General features: G+C 40.9%; 1 non-coding gene across 1 annotated transcript; it reads left to right on the top strand.

Annotated features, from left to right (window-relative positions):
• The first annotated feature begins 692 nt into the window (after nucleotides 1-692).
• TRNAY-AUA (transfer RNA tyrosine (anticodon AUA)) lies at nucleotides 693-764 on the top strand. The gene has a single exon. It is a non-coding gene; the product is annotated as a tRNA-Tyr (tRNA).
• The last annotated feature ends 14,163 nt before the right edge of the window (nucleotides 765-14,927 follow it).

Below are 14,927 nucleotides of genomic sequence, written 5' to 3'. Positions count from 1 at the left end.
ACATACTGCAGTTGAATTTCTTATGCCATTCAGTCAGAGATACTGGACTGAAATTACAGAGAGTTCCCATATATCCCCCATCCCCACACATGTACAGCCTCCGCAGTATCAACATTCCCCACTAGAATGGTACATGCGTTATGATTGAAGAGCCTCCATTGACACATTAATTTCATGTGTCAATGGAGGCTCCTTCTTTTAATTTAATGGCTACATAACATGTTGGTCCCTATCAAATATTAGCAATTATGAATAAAGCTGCTGTAAACATCTGGCACTCTCTCTGCCCCCTTTTGATGTCTGTGTCAGAAGCTTTCTCTATCTCTTTTATACTTTAATAAAACTTGATTACACAAAAGCTCTGAGCGATCAAGCCTTGTCACTGGCCCTGGATTGAGTTCTTCTCTGGAGGCCAAGAATCCCGGTGTCTTTTGTGGTTCAGAAGCAACCTTTCATCTTGGGGGCTCATCTGAGGTTCTTCAGGCCAAGGTAAGGATGCTTGGAGCTCTAGTTCTTTGTTCTAGTGAACATGTTTTCTGCTGTACTTTACTAAATCTACAGTGTGCTTGTGTGAATGAATGACACGTCCTGTGTGTAGCAAGTGAGAAGCCTTACTCTGAGGTTCCATGGTGACCTCATACAGCCTATGGCAGAAACCCTGTCAGGGGTTTATACCAACCTGCCAATGGACTTCCCTGGTGGCTCAGATGGTAAGGCGTCTGCCTATAATGTGGGAGACCCAGGTTCAATCCCTGGGTAGGGAAGATCTCTTGGAGAAGGAAATGGAAACCCACTCCAGTATTCTTGCCTGGAAAATCCCATGGATGGAGGATCCTGGTAGGCTATAGTCCATGGAGTCGCAAAGAGTTGGACACAACTCAGCGACTTCACTTCACTTTTTAAATGACTGTGTGGATCACAATAAACTGGAAAATTCTGAAAGAGATGGGAATACCAGATCACCTGACCTGCCTCTGGTCAGGAAGGCAACAGGTAGAACTGGACATGGAACAACAGACTGGTTCCAAAAAGGAAAAGGAGTACGTCAAGGCTCTATATTGTCACCCTGCTTATTTAACTTCTATGCAGAGTACATCATGAGAAACACTGGGCTGGAAGAAGCACAAGCTGCAATCAAGATTGCCAGGAGAAATATCAAATACCTCAGATATGCAGATGACACCACCCTTATGGCAGAAAGTGAAGAGGAACTAAAGAGCCTCTTGATGAAAGTGAAAGTAGAGAGTGAAAAAGTTGGCTTAAAGCTCAACATTCAGAAAACGAAGATCATGGCATCTCGTCCCATCACTTTATGGCAAATAGATGGGGAAACAGTGGAAACAGTGTCAGACTTTATTTTTAGGGGCTCCAAAATCACTGCAGATGGTGATTGCAGCCATGAAACTAAAAGACGCTTACTCCTTGGAAGGAAAGTTATGACCAACCTAGATAGCATATTCAAAAGCAGAGACATTACTTTGGCAACAAACGTCTGTCTAGTCAAGGCTATGGTTTTTCCTGTGGTCATGTATGGATGTGAGAGTTGGACTGTGAAGAAGGCTGAGCGCCGAAGAACTGATGCTTTTGAACTGTGGTGTTGGAGAAGACTCTTGAGAGTCCCTTGGACTGCAAGGACATCCAACCAGTCCATTCTAAAGGACATCAGTCCTGGGTGTTCATTGGAAGGACTGATGCTAAAGCTGAAACTCCAGTACTTTGGCCACCTCATGTGAAGAGTTGACTCATTGGAAAAGACTCTGATGCTGGGAGGGATTGGGGGCAGGAGGAGAAGGGGATGACAGAGGATGAGATGGCTGGATGGCATCACTGACTCAATGGACGTGAGTCTGAATGAACTCCGGGGGTTGGTGATGGACAGGGAGGCCTGGTGTGCTGTGATTCATGGGGTCGCAAAGAGTTGGACACAACTGAGTGACTGAACTGAACTGAATACAGATTTTTATGTGAACATAAGCTTTCAACTCAGTTGGATACATATAACAGACATGATGTCTGGATTATGTGGTAGGAGTGTGTTTTTGGAAATCTTGTAATTTACAAAATGGCCAGATCATCTTCTAAAGTGGTTATAATATTTAGTATTCTCAACAGCAATGAATGAAGGTTCCTTTTGCTCCACATCTTTATCAGCATTTGGTGCCGTCAGAGTTTTGAATTTTGGCCATTCTAGTATGTATGTAGTGGTACCTCATTGTTTTAACTCACATTTCTTTAATGATGTTTGATGTTGAGCATCTTCTCATATGCTTATTTGCCACGTGTATATCTTCTTTGGTGAAGTTTCTGATCAGATCTTTTGCCCATTGTTTTAATTGGATAGTTCATTTTCTCATTGTTGAGTTTTATGAGTTCTTTTACTATTTGAGATACTAGCCCTTTATCAGATATGTCTTTTAAATATTTCCTTCCAGTCTGTGTATTATCCTCTTATATTCTTTAACAAGGCATTTTCCTATATTTGATAAAATGAGTAAAATGTTAATTACCTATCCCAGGATTGTTAAACTTTCAATTTTGAAAGAATTTTAGATTTAGAGAAAAGTTAGTGCAGAGAGATCTTATATACCCTTTAGCTAGCTTCACTTAATGTTATCATCATATATAAGCGAGATACATTCATAAAAAGTAAGAAATTAATATTGGCACAGTGATGTTAGCTAAACTATATACTTCATCAGATGCCTTTTCCTCTTCCAGGATCCAAGGATTCCATGTTGGATCACCACGTCTCCACAGTCTCCACCAATACAATAGTTGCTTAGCCTTGTTTTCATGATCTTGGCACTTTTGGAGCATACTGGTCAGGTATTTGAAAGAAATGTCTTTCAATTGGATTTGTCTGATATTTACTCCTGATTTTATTGGGGTTGTGATTTTAGGGAAGAATACCACAGTGGTGAGGTCCCCTTCTCATCATATAATATCAGGAAGTACATATTATCATAGCTTATTGCTGGTGATGGTAACTGATCTTTTGGTCAAGATGGTACATGTCAGGTTTCACAGTAACTGCAACTACTGTGAATGTAAATCTGTTAGTTTTCCCTTCTTACACTCTATTCATTAGCTGCAAGTCGCTAAGTCCTGCCCCCAGAATGGGAGAAAAATTAAGCTCCACTCACCATGATAAGGTTAGTCTAGTTGTTAATATTAATAATAATAACAATGATATTATATATTATTATTGTTATTACAATTGCTACTTCTTTTTAATGAAGATCTAGCAGAAATTATTGGTCACTAAGAGTGAGACACAAGAGACGAGGGTTTGATCCCTGGGTTGGGAATATCCTCTGGAGTGGGAAGTGACAACCCACTTCAGTATTCTTGCCTGGAAAATTCCACAGACAGAGAAGCCTGGCAGACTTCAGTCTGTGGGGCTGCAGAGTCAGACTGAGCACACACGTACGCATTGGTCACTAAGAAAGCACCATAAAGAAGAAACATCTTAAAGAATTCAGGTGCTCAGAAACAACTTTCCTTTGGATATTTGTCAGTATTTAGCAGACAACATCGATTAGGGGATACTCTGCAAATGATTTTATATTCAGGTCTGTGAACTAAATCCAAAGCTAGACGTCTTTTTAAAATCCCCAATCAGAAGTCAAAATGTCCGTTGAAGGGCTCTCCTAGATTATACACCTGGAGCTGCACCTTAGATGGGAGATGCCAAAACCTAGGAGTAGATGAAGGCAAACAAATAAAACTACCATCTGGTGAGAATCGCTTACCTTAGGTGGATTCTTATTTGAATGTTTACTCACTTCCACAAGGTTGCTATATGTTCATAAAGTAAATATTTTATGATCCATGGCATATGTTCAGACCAAGAATCAGAGTAATAAAAACTTAATTTCAAACTGGATATAAATAAAACTATACACAATTTCTAAAAAGAATAACCATCCGTATGGCTTTTCAGTATTACACATGATTTGTAATGTTAAATATCTGAAATGTTCTCTGTGGGTTCTGGCTTTTTTTATCTCCTTCCCTTCCTTCCTTAACAATATTTGACATATTGTGATGAATTCCACTACTGGAGCTGCCAAACTTTCCAAACAAACCTGAACATGCTGTGTTTGGAGGTAAGGGACAAATTTCACCCATGACTCCACTGCTCACAAGGATCAATGGAAGACGCAGCAGGGAACGGTGTTGTGGGAAAGCTTGTGGGGCTGGGACAGCATTCAGATACTTTTTGTACATCCTGCTGGACTCATAAAGCCACATCCTCTAGGACTAAGAGTAAGGGATGATTTTGTCAGAAAGTCACTGCCCAGAGAAGAAGTTGGCTAATCCATTGAGCCTTCCTTCCCAAAGCATCTATGGTGGCAGTGCCTCAGATGAAAACAGACAATCCAATTTGAGTTGAAAAGCCACAATGCAAGGAAAATCCATCTCAGCTTATTCTTCCTATTCATGACCACCTGCAAGTAGAATAGCCAGATCCTCTTACTTCATTTTGCTGATTATACCTTTTGCTAATAGTAATAAATGATTCCCTCCAAACACAAAAGTTGAATTCTAAGTATGGCATCCACCACTCTGATCAACAGTTTAAAACATAAATACGTCTCTAGAAAAAGATGTATTTCTTTACTGAAATGAATTTGTTTACTGAGATACACTTTTTACTATCAAAGCCATTGCATAGAAATCACTGTGGAATCGTACCAAAAATACAGGATTTGAAATTCAATAACCTTGGCTGAGTGGTGGCTTCTCAACTTGCAAACTGCGTGAAGATTAAAAGTGACGTGAAACAAGAGGTGATGTTTGTCCTGGACTTAGAAGAGTAAGCTGAATTCAGTCAGGGAAGAGGTGCTGTTGGTCCTTGATTTGGAAGAATAAGCTGAGTTCAGTTGGAGAAGGAACAGAACGTGCAGAGATAAAGCATGAGAGTGCTGGCAAGTGCTGTCGAAGGAAATGGTAGGAAGTAAATAAAAAGTTAGGTTATTACCAGGTTTGAAAGAATGCTAGGTACCCTGTTAGCTACAGGACCTGAGAGGTCATTTGGGGCTTCTGAGTAAAGTAATGTCTGATGACATTTATATTTTAGGAGGGTGATCTTGGGGGAAATATGAGAATAGGTCAGAGAAGGCAAGACTCAAGGCAAGGGGAACCTGTTTGAAGCCTGTGTCAGTAGTCCCAAGAGAGAGCAAACACAGACGGAATGACAAAGGAAAACAGATGGGATGTTTGTGAGGTTGAATCAACAGATCTTCCCATTACTTCCTAGATATAGTAGAAGGACAGCAGGTTGCAGTTATGGGAAATGGGAGACAGTAAAGGGGAAGCTTGGTTAGAGCTGATGATGGAGAGGATGTGAGGGAGAAGAAGAAAAATGAAGGTTTTACAACCTCCTTGTCCTTCACTGGAACAGCAGGAGTGTGAGTCTGAGTGGAATGTGAGTAGAAAATAGGGAAAAGTTGCAAGTTTGGAGAGAAAGATGAAAAAATAAAAATGAGTTGCAAATAAACTATACATTTTGCCATTGATAAGAAGGCTGTGAGGGGTTCCTGATCTTCTCTCTTCCATCTGTGGGAAGGAGAAGCTGATCTAAATTATCTCTCAGACCTTTCTGGCTTCAATATTCAAATCACAGATTTCCCAGAGAGGTTCTCTGAGCTCACATTGCTCTCTGAGCATCTGGGGGCTACTAGAACTTTCTGCCCCGGTTAGACGATTTCAACTTCAGTTATAAGCGCTCACTGTTTGTTGAAGCCAGAGATTTTCATGCATTGGGGAAAAAAAAGTGCTACATGAGGGAAAAACAACCTCCCACTTTGGAAAATGTAATGAGAAAAAATGAACATTTCCAGCTAACAGCTTTTTATGGGCTATGAATAAGTAAACACAGGGTGAAATGAGAGAGAAAAAACATGTGCTTCACTGGAGAAATATTTGTTTATTGAGCCAATCAGTGCTAGCTCAGTTTATCCTTCAGAAGGGCAAAGATGGGCGTGTTCACCTCTAAACTCAAGTCTGACACAGACCTGCTGTGGATCAGATTACATCTCTGGTTCTTTCATTCCTTTCTGCATTCACATATCAACATTTATTGAATGTTGGACTCACTGCTAGGTCCTAGGACACAGATATGCCCAGCTTATAACTTTAAAAAATTCCCAGTTTAGGGGATGAATTAGGCTTACATGCAATTAACTAAAATGTCATTTTGTAGGCCTGACACTGGAGAACCAGTATTTACTTCATTTTTTCAGCTCTTGCTTCCCGGTGTTATCATATATATGAGTAAGCACTTCTGTTTACAGGGATCTTCCTGGGCTAGAGAATAATACAAAATGTCTGAAACATTTTGTACACCCACAATGTGTTTGCCTTTGCAATTCTGCAACCAACCCTTTTACAAGTGAGTGACTGAGGCACAGACAGGGGAGATGACTTTCCTCAGACCACAATGCTAGTAGGAAAACCTTGGTATGACCTTGATGCCTGACTCTGAAGGCCAAGTACTTTTCTTCTTTGCTGCGTGGCTTGAAATGTGCTCTGGGAATTCTGCTATATCTAGCCCAGGGAGCAAGGTGTGGCTTCAGGGCTCCAACATGATTGATGAACTACACAGACATGTGTCTATTCCTTGGCTTCAGTTTTGCCCTTTCTTTTCCATATTGGTAAACTAGTCATCTGTTTATCTCCACCTCAGCTCCATCTTGGTGGCTGAGAGGAGCTACCCCATGCCCAAGGTCAGGGGCGGTGGCCAAGAGGAGCTACCCCACATCCGAGGTAAGGAGCAGCGGCTGCGCTTTGCTAGAGCAAACATGAAGAGAGACCCTGCGTCCAAGGTAAGAGAAACCCAGGTAAGATGGTAGGCACTGAGAGAGGGGATCAGGGGGCAGACAGACTGAAATTACAGTCATGGACAACTAGCTAATCTGATCACATGGACCACAGCCTTGTCTAACTCAATGAAACTAAGCCATGCCGTATGGGGCCACCCAGGATGGACAGGTCATGGTAGAGAGGTCTGACAGAATGTGGTCCACTGGAGAAAGGAATGGCAAACCACTTCAGTATTCTTGCCTTGAGAACCCCATGAACAGTATGAAAAGGCAAAAAGATAAGACACTGAAAGATGAACTCCCCAGGTTGGTAGTTGCCTAATATACTGCTGGAAATCAGTGGAGAAATAACTCCAGAAAGAATGAGGGGATGGAGCCAAAGCAAAAACAACACCCAGTTGTGGATGGGACTGGTGATAGAAGCAAGATTTGATGCTGTAAAGAGCAATATTGCATAGGAACCTGGAATGTCAGGTCCATGAATCAAGGTAAATTGGAAGTGATCAAACAGGAGATGACAAGAGTGAACATCGACATTTTAGGAATCAGTGAACTAAGATGGACTGGAATGGGTGAATTTAACTCAGATGACCATTATATCTACTATTGTGGGCAGGAATCCCTTAGAAGAAATGGAGTAGCCATCATCATCAACAAAAGAGTCCGAAATGCAGTACTTGAATGCAATCTCAAAAATGACAGAATTATCTCTGTTCATTTCCAAGGCAAACCATTCAATATTACAATAATTCAAGTCTATGCCCTGACCAGTAATGCCGAAGAAGCTGAAGTTGAACAGTTCTATGAAGACCTATAAGACCTTATAGAACTAACACCCAAAAAAAGATGTCCTTTTCATTATAGGGGACTGGAATGCAAAAGTAGGAAGTCAAGAAACACCTGGAGTAACAGGCATATTTGGCCTTGGAGTACAGAATGAAGCAGGGCAAAGGCTAATAGAGTTTTGCCAAGAAAATGCACTGGTCATAGCAAACACCCTCTTTCAACAACACAAAAGAAGACTACACATGGACATTAAAGATGATCAACACTGAAATCAGATTGATTATATTCTTTGAGGCCAAAGATGGAGAAGATCTACACAGTCAGCAAAAACAAGACTGGGAGCTGACTGTGGCTCAGATCATGAACTTCTTATTGCCAAATTCAGACTGAAATTGAACAAAGTGGAGAAAACCACTAGACCATTCAGGTATGAGCTAAATCAAATCCCTTATGACTATACAGTGGAAGGGAGAAATAGAGTTAAGGGAGTAGATCTGATAGACAGAGTGCCCGATGAACTACAGAGAGAGGTTCCTTACATTGTACAAGAGACAGGAATCAAGACCATCCCCATGGAAAAGAAATGCAAAAAAGCACAATGGCTGTCTGAGGAAGCCTTACAAATAGCTGTGAAAAGATGGGAAGCAAAAAGCAAAGGAGAAAAGGAAAGATATACCCATTTGAATGCAGAGTTCCAAATAATAGCGAGAAATAAGAAAGCCTTCCTCAGTGATCAATGAAATAGAGGAAAACAATAGAATGGGAAAGACTAGAGATCTCTTCAAGAAAATCAGAGATACCAAGGGAATATTTCACGCAAAGATGGGCTAAATGAAGGACAGAAATGATAGGTACCTAATAGTAGCAGAAGATATTAAGAAGAGGTGGCAAGAATACACAGGAGAACTATACAAAAAAGATCTTCAGGACCCAGTAATCATGATGGTGTGACCACTCACCTAGAGCCAGACATCCTGGAATGTGAAGTCAAGTGGGCCTTAGGAAGCATCACTATGAACAAAGCTAGTGGAGGTTATGGAATTCCAGCTGAGCTATTTCAAATCTTGAAAGATGATGCTGTGAAAGTGCTGCACTCAGTATGCCAGCAAATTTGGAAAACTCAGCAGTGGCCAGAGGACTGGAAAACATCAGTTTTCATCCCAATCCCAAAGAAAGGCAATGCCAAAGAATGATCAAACTACTGCACAATTGTACTCATCTCACATGCTAGTAAAGTAATGCTCAAAATTCACCAAGCCAGGCTTCAGCAATACATGAACCATGAACTTCCAGATGTTCAAGCTGGTTTTAGAAAAGGCAGAGGAACCAGAGATAAAATTGTCAACATCTGCTGGATCATCAAAAAAGCAAGAGAGTTCCAGGAAAACATCTATTTCTGCTTTATTGACTAAGCCAAAGTCTTTCACTGTGTGGATCACAATAAACTGTGGAAAATTCTGAAAGAGATGGGAATACGAGGCCACCTGACCTGCCTGTTGAGAAACCTGTATGCAGATCAGGAAGCAACAATTAGAACTGGACATGGAAGAACAGACTGGTTCCAAATAGGAAAAGGAGTGTGGCAAGGCTGTATATTGTCACCCTGCTTATTTGACTTATATGCAGAGTACATCATGAGAAATGCTGGGCTGCAGGAAGCACAAGCTGGAATCAAGATTGCCAGTAGAAATATCAATAACCTCAGATATGCAGATGACACCACCCTTATGGCAGAAAGTGAAGAGGAACTAAAAAGCCTTTTGATGAAAGTGAAAGAGGAGAGTGAAAAAGTTGGCTTAAAGCTCAACATTCAGAAAAATAAGATCATGGCATCTGGTCCCATCACTTCATGGCAAATAGATGGGGAAACAGTGGAAACGATGGCAGATTTAATTTTTTGGGCTTCAAAATCACTGCAGATGGTGATTGCAGCCATGAAATTAAAAGACACTTATTCCTGGGAGAAAAGTTATGACCAACCTAGTCAGCATATTAAAAAGCAGAGACATTACTTTGTCAACAAGGGTCCATCTAGTGAAGGCTATGGTTTTTCCAGTGGTCATGTATAGATGTGAGAGTTGGAGTATAAAGAAAGCTCAGCGCTAAAGAATTGATGGTTTTGAACTGTGGCATTGGAGAAGTCTCTTGAGAGTCCCTTGGACTCCAAGGAGATCCAACCAGTCCATCCTAAAAGAGATCAGTCCTGGGTGTTCATTGTAAGGACTGATGTTGAAACTGAAGCTCCAATACTTTGGCCACCTGATGCGAAGAGCTGACTCATTGGAAAGACCCTGATGCTGGGAAAGATTGAGGGCAGGAGGAGAAGGGGACGACAGAGGATGAGATGATTGGATGGCATCATCAACTCAATGGACATGGGTTTGGGTGGACTCTGGGAGTTGGAGATGGACAGGGAGGCCTGGCCTGCTACGGTTCATAGGGTCGTCAAGAGTCAGACAGGACTGAGCGACTGAACTGAACTGAAACTAGTCATCTGTAGTCACAATAGTGTCATGCCCTGCAGTGTGGTCCTACCTGGGTAGTATGCGTGTTAGGACTGTTTCGCTGTGCGACCTGGCTCCTTGAAGACTTTCCCTGGACCAGAAACCTAAGACACTTCAACTGCAAGGGATCATCAAACCTAGGAAGATACTTAAGAGAAGCTTCCCTGCTTCTGCTGACCGTTCCTATCAATCTGGTCACCTTGTGATGGAACAGGAGACAAGTTCCTTGTGCCCTGACTTGAGATGCTTCATTAGCCCAGGCTCTTAAAGGATCACTGGGAACCAGGAGAGCCTTGATGTAGAGCACTTTGGAAGTGACACTGTGAACCCAATATACTTTTGTTTCAAAATCCCAGCTCCTGGGTCTGGGTCTTTTCCCACCACTGCCAGCACCCCGCTGCATCACCTACTGCTTCCCATGGGTCAGTGGCTTTGTGTTCTTTTTTCCCTCTTGTCTCAAAACTCCTCATAGAAGCCTCTTCAGAGCATCTTGCAGTGGGATTCAGTGGAAAGAACAGAAAGGGCTTTGGAGGTGAGTGAACTGCACTTGCAGTGGGACTTAAGCAGGGAGCCGAATCTCTCCGAGCCTCATTCCCTTGCCTGTTAAAATGGGGTCATGCCCTCTATCTTGAGGAATAGGGTGTTACTTAATAAGATTAATTTGGTGAGTTGCTTGGCATAGTCTTGTGATATTACTGATTGGTCTATGGATGGCAATTCTTCCAGCAAATATTGCTTTGTACTGTGACTTCTTAAGAAATTCAATTGCTTCTCACGTTATATATTCAGCTCTACTTTTCATCTTTGTAAGGAATGTTTTAGTCTCAGTAAGGACAATTTTCATGATCATACAGTTGCTTTAAATCAGGTGTCCCTTCCTCTTGCTCCTGAAATACCTAGATACTCAAGGAAGTGCTTGGCTTTTCCCAGACCTAATACCCCTTGGTGAAATAAATGGGGCTCATCTCCTGCGTAGCCTAAGAATAATACTGGACTATAAGCTATTTCTACTTCTATTCTTCACCTCTACTTCCTCTCAGTAGAAGATTATTGCTTTTTTCCTGGTTCTTTTTCTTTTTTTAAAAATGTAAGTACAGTTGATTTATGATATTAGTTTCAGGGGTACAGCATAGTGATTCAATGTTTTTTTATAGACCATATTTTATTTAAAGTTATTATAAATTAATGCTATTTTCCCCTCTGCTGTACAATATATCCTTATGGTTTGTATATTTTGTACTAATAGTTTGTATCCCTTAATCCTCTACCCTTGTCTTGCCTCTCCCTCCTTCCCTTTCTCCACTCATAACAACTAGTTTGTTCTCTGTACCCGTGAGTCTCTTTTCTGTTTTGTTATATACATTTGCTTGTTTCTGTTTTAGATTTGACATATAAGTGGGGATGTGGAAGGAAAGAACACTTGTAACCATCAGTGGGAATGTAAATCAGTATAGCAGATTTCCTTATGATGGAAACCAGTAAGGAAGACCCACAAAAAGCTAAAAAAGAACTACTATATGATCTAGCATTTGCACTCCTGGGTATGTATATATATATAAAGAAAATTAAAGCAGTAATTAAAAAATATGCATGTATCTCAATGTTCAGAGCAGCATTATTTAGAATAGCCAAGATATGAAAGCAACCTGAACATCCATCAACAAATGAGTAAAGATTATGTGAATAAGGAAGATGTGGATAAACACACACACACACACTGGAATGTTACTCAGTCATAAAAAATGGAATTCTACTATTCGAAACAATGTGGATGGATCTATAGAGTATTATACTTAGTGAAAGAAGTCAGATAGAAAGACAAACACTCTTCTGATGGGAAGCCCTCTAGTGAGTATAGGTGGAACATGGGCAAACCTAGAAAAATTCCTTTTAAAAATTTCATCTCAACCATGTGATATAAAGATGGTGTGGTTTCTGGAGTAATGGGTGATTTGAAGGGAACCAGTAAAGAATCTGCCTGCAATGCAGGAGACCTGGGTTCCATCCCTGGGTTAGGAAGATCCCCTGGAGAAGGGAACGGCTACCCACTCCAGTGTCCTTGCCTGGAGAACTCCATGGACAGGGAGCCTGGCGGGATACAGTCCATGGGATCACAGAAGAGTCAGACATGATTGAGCCACTAACGTTTTCACTTTTTCATGCAAAAAACCTTATCTTCATTCATACAGTGAGCACTTCTTGGGAATATTTTAGCACCAGGCACTAAGCTAGGAACTGGGATAGAGAAGCAAGTCAGATATGGTCCTGCCCCTGAGAAGCTCATAGTCTTTTTCAGGAGGCAGATGAGTAGAAGGACATTTCCAATACACAGTAGTAAGTGTTAGGATAAAGTCTTTCATAGCGTGTCAATGAATGTTCAGAAGATGGCATTCTAGTTCATTCTCCCCCGGCCCCAAAGAAGCAAGACCTCTTTGGGAGTTGGGTAGGCTGTCACGGGGACATTCCAGGAAGAAAAATAACACTGAAAAACTCATGGAAGCAAGGTGTGTGTCTGGGGCTCGAGGTTTATGTTGCTGAGAGCCTAGAGCTGATGCTTGAGACAAGCAAGTCTAGGTTTCACAGAATCACATTAGTCATGATGAGGAGTTTGAGTTTTCTTCTTAATATGATAGGATGTTATTGAAAGGTTTTAATTCATTTATTTATTCCTTCCTTCATTCCTTCACTTCAGCAATACTTTTTGAGCACCTACTGTATAGAACAGACATTGAGCAGAAGTTAATAGCAGGGACTCTGAATTCAAACTGCTTGAATTCAAAGTCTATTTCTGTTATTTGCATATGCTCTGGCAGTTTCTCATTGCCAACTTTCCTCATTAATAAATTGGGAATAATAACTGCATCCACTTGACAGGATTATTGCACAGATTAATTTAAGGTAGTAAATATAAAATATTTAGAGCACTTCCAGACTTGTAGTAAACATTCACTGTTAGCTATCATTGTGTGTCTGATAAATTCCAGTGCAAGCACAGGGATAGACAACATTCCTGCCCTCCACCAGCCAACAGTCCATGGAAAAGGGAGACACTGCTGGGAGAACAGACATGACTGATACCAAGATTCACATGCCATGATTGGAGACCCATGAAAAAGAAACACTCAGGAGAGGCTTCTAGTTTAGACGGGGTGACCAGAAGAGGCTGTTGAAAAGAAGTACATCACTTATATGCAGAATCTAAAAAGAAATAATATAAATAAACTTATTTACAAAACAGAAACAGACTCAGAGACTTAGAGAATGAATTTATGGTTACCAGGGGGAAAAGGAGCAGGAGAGGGATAGTTAGAGAGTTTGGGATTGACAGATACAGACTGCCGTTTTTAAACGGATAACTAACAAGGTCCTACTATGTAGCACAGGGACTTCTGCTCAATGTTATGCAACAGCCTAATGGGGAAGAATTTGAAAAAGAATAGATACATGTATATGTATAACTGAATCACTTTGTACCTGAAACTATCAGAGTATAGTTATCAGAGTTCTTCAAGTATACTCCAGTATAAAGTAAAAAGTTACAAAAAGAAAAGAAGTATTAAATATATTTCAGTTGGACCCAAGAATGAGTAGAAATTAACTAGACAAAAGAGGTAGAAAAAAGTCTCAGGGAAAGTCATGGTCAGATGTTTTTTGGAATGCTGTTTCTGGCAGCATGAGCTGGATCAGAAGAGTCCGCAGTCAAGGAGGACCACGCAGAGGCTCTCTGTAGGGAACTGCCTACAAGGCACGGAGCAGTCAGGCAGTGGTCGTTATGTCCTTTCACAAATGAAAGAGACAGACTCCAATGACATCGCATGGTGCCCAGTCAGAGACTGAGCCAGGCTAGACTCTCCCTCTCCTCATTACATTCTCACTGGTTCTCAAGTGTCCCATGTGTCTTATATGAGAATCAAACAGACTTCATCAGGTGGGCACTGATAACTATGTACATGAAGACCCCGATGCTTGACTTATTCTCCTTCACGTGATCCCTATATGTGATCATGTTTTACTGTTTCATGTAAACCCTCAGGCAGATACGTATATGTGTGTATAATTTCCAAAGTCTTACAGTGCAAAGAGCAGAATAAAACTTATTGTTGGCTAAAGGACTATAGCATTTTTGAAATAGTGACTTATTCTTGCCCTTAATGCCTTTGAAGTTTTCAAGTTTTCTGCTTGGCCTTCCATAAAGCCACATTTGACATTATGATCTTGATAGTTGGATGAAGGCTGAGGCTAACAGAATTGTTCAATGAAAAATAAGAAGATCAGTGAGCTACATTGCAAACCTGCCCCCAGGATTAGCAAGCTAATGTAAATCAAAGCTGCAATGTCTGCATGTTTATAAGGGTCTCTATAGAAATAGTCTAGACTCTTAGTCTTAAGACTCCTAGTTTCTGTCCTTTCCATCATAATATGCTTTTGCCTGCAGTCCATGGGGTCACACAGAGTCGGACACGACTGAAGCAACAGTTGTAGTAGCAGTATGCTTCTGCCTTAATCTACAAACTATCACACAAGGCCATCTGCACCACTGGCCCAATGAAGGGTAGAAACACCACTTTTGCGCCTCTCCCATTGTCAAGCACAATTGATATTCAGAACTTTCTTGGTTAATTTGTTTAAAAACATAGAAACTGCCTTTTTGGCAACAAAGATGAAGAAAACATATTTGTTTTGACTCATCAGGAAATGTTGATTTTCTCACATTTATAATGTTTCCCTTAAAGGTATGAGCTTGTCAAGAGTAAAGTGATTAAATTTGAATTTGCATTCTAATGTCTGGAAGTATTTCATGGATTCTCCC

The sequence above is a fragment of the Bos javanicus genome, chromosome 11 (assembly GCF_032452875.1).
Source record: "Bos javanicus breed banteng chromosome 11, ARS-OSU_banteng_1.0, whole genome shotgun sequence".
Classification (NCBI taxonomy): domain Eukaryota; kingdom Metazoa; phylum Chordata; class Mammalia; order Artiodactyla; family Bovidae; genus Bos; species Bos javanicus.
This window is presented reverse-complemented; position numbering and strand designations above follow the sequence as displayed.